Raw genomic sequence first — 5041 nt, forward strand, 5'->3', positions numbered from 1 at the left:
CAATACTGATAAATGATCAGAATTATAATATTTCTGACTGTCTGAGGCTAAATTGAATCGAATCAGGACTTTGAGAACCGGAATCGAATGGATTATAGAAATCAGTGATGATACCCAGCCCTAGTGAGCAGCCTAGGCCTGACAGAAGTGGATGTAGCTGTGGGTAATAAGAAAAGATGAAAAGAACTATTGATAACTTTTTTGTTAAGTTAAGGCCTGATCCGTCTGAAATTCATAGCCAGTGCTCTGACACAGTGCCATCAATCTTTGAATGCTGAAAAAGCAGCAGTGTATCCAGAAAACACACTTCATGCTGCAATAAATGCACTGCCCAAGTGTCCCCTCTCCCCACTGCCTTTCAGCAGCATGCAACAGCAAACAGGTCGTCAGAGGAGGCCAAGATGATGATTAAGTTTAACATTTTCTACAATATTGACAAAGCACTTTAAGCACAACATTGTTAGTTAATAATTTAGAAATAAATATTGTCTGTATGGACCTCCCCCCAAAGAAGGTGCACATGTAAAACTGCATTGTTAAGCGAAGCGGTTGAAAAATTTGAGTGCGCCTAACTTTTGTGCCGGTACGCCTAACTTTTGTGCCGGTACGCCTAAATTTTTTAAGTTAGGCGTACCGGTGCGCCCATGTCAAATAGTTAGTCTAGAGCCCTGGTCCTGAGTCACAGATGTTTAAATGTGTTTGATTCTGAGAGACTTTACTCCTGCATTAACATCAAGTATATGTAGGATTTAAACTGCAGTGAAAACATCCTTAAAGATTGATGGTGTGTGTGAGAGTCTGTATTTACTACTGGTTATCTCTGTTTGCAGTGACCCTGAACTGAGCTGGAGCAGCTTCATGTTGTTTTGACGTCACTCAGTAAAACCTGAATGTCGGCTTCTGAAGAACAAACTGGTTTCATCTGTTTCCAGTTAAAGGGACGATCATTGTTCCACCAGTGATGTTGGATCCAAAGTTTCATTCAGATCATTTTAAACTGTTTATCAAAGAAAAATGTTTGAGTGCAGAGTTACTGACTGATAATCAGAGTGGATTCAGCCAATAATCAAATCATCTCATTTGTTTTATTGTATGTAAATACAAACGTCTCACTTCCTGATCTGCTCATATAGTTCCTAAAGACAAACTGTTAAAGGACGAAACACAGCAAACTTACAGCTTCTTCAAACACCACCAACAACAAGCTCCACAGCTCCACAGCTGCACACCAAACACGGACACACAAGTGATTCCTGGAAGGAGGCGGGGCTTCACCTGAAGGAGCACAGGTGGAGACTTAATAAGAATTTTCCCCTTACAGGGAGGAGGCTGATCTTCAGATGAGTTCCTGTTTCTCTTTGTTTCGTCAGATTTAAAGTAGACTCAGTCCTGACTGATTTCACTCTGTTTTACACTGAGCAGGTTTAAGTTTTATTAAAATCTTGGTACTGATGGAAGAACCTCCTCTAATCACTGTCAGCTCACAGACTCTCCACTCTACATTTCCACACGACTTAACAGACTGATGGTGTTTTTCCTTTCAAACAAACTTTACTGAGAACACTCAGCAACACTTATGGACGCTCCAACAGCCCCGAGTGAAGATGGTGATCAGGATGAAGAAAACTTTAGAGAGTTCTCAGAGCTGCTGAGCTACTCACAGTGGAGACTCAAAGTCAGGACTTTAACCTTTTTAAGCATTTGTATTAAAGCAGATGCGGAGATATAATATTAAACAGTGCTGTCATATACAGGCTCACCTGCTGGAATAAACATGCAGACACATAAACTTGTGTTCATGCAGACATTAAATAGGAACATACAAAGTATTTTATCAACACTTACAGTTCAGATCAGGCAGAGTGGAGCTGTTTATAAAGACCAGTCAAATGTAAGATCATGAGAGGTTGAAACAAAATCCCCAAATGAGTCGTTTGTATTCTAATGTCACAATAGCTGCTCGTGTGTTGCTCACCTAAAGTGTAGAAAATCAAAAATGTTTTTTTTTAATGTTTGTCAAAGAATGACTGACTAACATGTGTAACATCTACAAAGATTTTAGTTTTATATTATAATCATGTAAAATACTATTCTCATCGAGAAAAAGCCAAAGATTGAATGTCACAGCTCAAAGTTTGACTTTTCCCACTAAAATAAAAAGTGTGAGTGATACGTATCAGGCACGCTGTCCATCTTAGCTGAGTGCACTCAACTTCCCTCTGATGCATCATTTAAGTGCTATAAATAAATAAATAAATAGATCAAATAAAGTAGCAACATAAAGTGTCCTGAGATCTCGGTGTTAAAAAAACTGAATCCTTTTAGAGGTGAATCGTTGTATCTACAGCCTCCAAGGAAACCGGTGACTTCGCTTCACTTGTAATGAAGCACATATTTCTACCAACTAACAACTTTCTACCCTGTATCACATCTGTACAAAATTCAATAAAAGTCAAATTCCACTAACTGTTGTCTTTTGTCTCCACATATCTTACATCTATGCAGTTCTTATTGGCCATAACAAAAATATATTTGAGTGCAACGGAACCATGGAAAGTGTCTCACATGGTGTGTTAGCTGAAACTAACAACACATGTTAGCCCAGGGAGCACATGTGGATACGCTAGCATCCATTCACAGGCTAACACAGGGGTGGTAGTTACACTCAGTAGCACAGGAACAGAGCGGGAGTGAGAGAGAGAGAAAGAGCCAGGGACAACAAGGTCACATTAGAAAGGTATAGTAATCATCCACAACTATTTTCAGTTGCAGATGATAAAGGATTCAGAAAATTTATTCAAACAGGTCCATATGAAAGAGAATATGCATCTTCTTTTTGTTTTCATATTGTAATTTATATTTAATTGTGTTGTGGTTTGCAGTGTTTTGTGTTGTTTCACTTTAAATTTGTTTAAAAGGAAAAAGCTGAAAATTTAAATAGTTAAAAGTTGAACTCAGTCAAAGCTGAGCTCTTTACTAAAGTCAGCATCAGCTCTCTGCTTGGTCTCACATCATATTCATGACAATCAGTGTTTTCAATACTCAATTCAATACTGACAAGATGGCGCCGGTGTACTTGGCTTGCCGTCCATCTCGCCTCTTTTTACCCTCCCTGTTTCCCTTACCTTCCCTCGGCACTGTGTTTTTTATCTTTATTTTTCTAGTCTTATGTTTATCTAGTGGTTGTGGACTGATAACATATGACAGGCAAACACTTTTAAATCTTCGTACTTTCCATTCGTTTCGGGCCAACCCCTGCTGGAGTGTGGGCAGCGCTAACTTACCACAACTGGATTCGTCCTGCGGCTTCTCCTACCTACCGCTTCCTAGTCTCCACAAGAAACGCTACAGGAAGCGGGGAAGACGGAGTCGCCGTCGCGTCCGTCTCAGGGCCTTTCTCAGAGCCAGAATTACGGACCATGTACATATTAATCTGGATACGCCATCATTTTTTCCCTCCTCCCTGGATTGCCCGGACACTAAACTGCTTACTTGCCACTGGATTTACCCGGCTGATCACCAAGCATCTGCCCGCTCTGCGACACACTTTCCTGAGACAGTTCAGGTGGGCGGCCGCGCGGCCGGTGGCCGAGACGAGACAGTTCAGGTGGGCGGCCGAACGTGGCTCGTGTGACGGCGTGGCAGCCGCAGGACCAGGCGAAGCAGAAGCAGAGACAGAAGCTGGACTAGGCGAAGCAGAAAGCGAGGCAGGACCAGGCGAAGCCGAGGCAGAGGCTGGACCAGGTGAAGCAGAAGCCGAGTCAGAGGCTGGACCAGGCAAAGCAGAAGCCAAGGCAGAGGCTGGACCAGGCGACGGCGAAGCAGAGGCAGAGGCTGGACCAGGCGACGGCGAAACAGAAGCAGAGGCTGGACCAGGCGACGGCAAAGCAGAGGCTGGACCAGGCGTCGGCGAAGCTGAGGCAGAGGCTGGACGAGGCGACGGTGAAGCTGAAGCCGAGGCTGGGCCAGGCGATGGCATGGGGGCCGGCGGTGACCGAGCAACATCTGCAGAGTCAGCGGGCGCGGAAACCCCTGGCTGGAGACGGGCAGGGCCAGCGGGCGCGGAAACCCCTGGCTGGAGACAGGCAGGGCCGGCGGGCGCGGAAACCCCTGGCTGGAGACAGGCAGGTCCAGTGGGCGCGGAAACCCCTGGCTGGAGACAGGCTGGAGACAGGCAGGGCCAGCGGGCGCGGAAACCCCTGGCTGGTGCCTGAGCAGGGGAAACCTCAGCTAGCCTAACCAGGGATAGTGCAAGGGCGTGAAAGGCTGGATCAGGAGGTGGCTGAGAAGTGGTGGACTGACAGGTGGAGAGCCTAACTCTTCTGAGGCTTTAGGGAGGTCAGGCTGAGTTCTGGCTGCCCTCAGCCTGGGTGCTGGGACAGGCAAGGGAGGTGGCTGGACACCAGTCACCCCCACCCGAGAGACAGGAGCGGGTGTGGAGGCATACTGGGTCGCAGCTGCCCTCCTCCTGGGAGCCGGCACTGGTGTGGTTGTAGGCTGGGCCCTAGTCATCTGAGGAGGTGAAACGGCTGAAGAGGAAGGCCGAATCCGGGTCACCGTGCTGGTAGGAAAGGGCTGAGTGATGGGTGTGGAAATAGTGACTGGGTGTGTGATACTGGCAGCTGTATCAGGGATTGTTCTGGTCTTTCTGCCACCACTATTTACAGTCTTTGACTAAACAGTCTTTGGGGGAGCAGAGCAGAAAAGATATTCCCAGTCTACTTCATCCTCTAGGAGGGAAACTCCCCATGAATCGGAGATGAGTCCATTATGTGTTTTGAGTGAGGAATCAGTCGAAGAGTGCGAAAAACAGTCACTTGAACTCACCACCGGGAGTTGCTCAGAATGGTCCATGTTATGGCGGTGTGAGCACTGCTTTCTCCAGGAAGAGGAAGCGGCCGGGGTAAACATATGAGCCTTTGGCGCGGTAGCCTCCGTTGAGCCGAGGTGGGAGGCGTAGCCGTTGTGCCGTGGCGAGGTTGGAGGTGCGACGAATGAGGCGGCGGGTGTGTGAGCGAGGAGAGGAGTGGCAAGAGGGGAC

The 5041-nt window shown here is 46.6% G+C and overlaps 1 long non-coding RNA gene across 1 annotated transcript; it reads right to left on the reverse strand.

Annotated features, from left to right (window-relative positions):
- Positions 1-846: 846 nt before the first annotated feature.
- On the reverse strand, positions 847-1209 carry LOC112844850 (uncharacterized). Its single transcript, XR_003217599.1, has 2 exons — positions 1178-1209; positions 847-997 (listed from the first exon to the last, which is right to left on the reverse strand). It is a non-coding gene; the product is annotated as an uncharacterized LOC112844850 (long non-coding RNA).
- Positions 1210-5041: the final 3832 nt, after the last annotated feature.

This window comes from Oreochromis niloticus, unplaced genomic scaffold (genome assembly GCF_001858045.2).
Source record: "Oreochromis niloticus isolate F11D_XX unplaced genomic scaffold, O_niloticus_UMD_NMBU tig00001669_pilon, whole genome shotgun sequence".
Classification (NCBI taxonomy): domain Eukaryota; kingdom Metazoa; phylum Chordata; class Actinopteri; order Cichliformes; family Cichlidae; genus Oreochromis; species Oreochromis niloticus.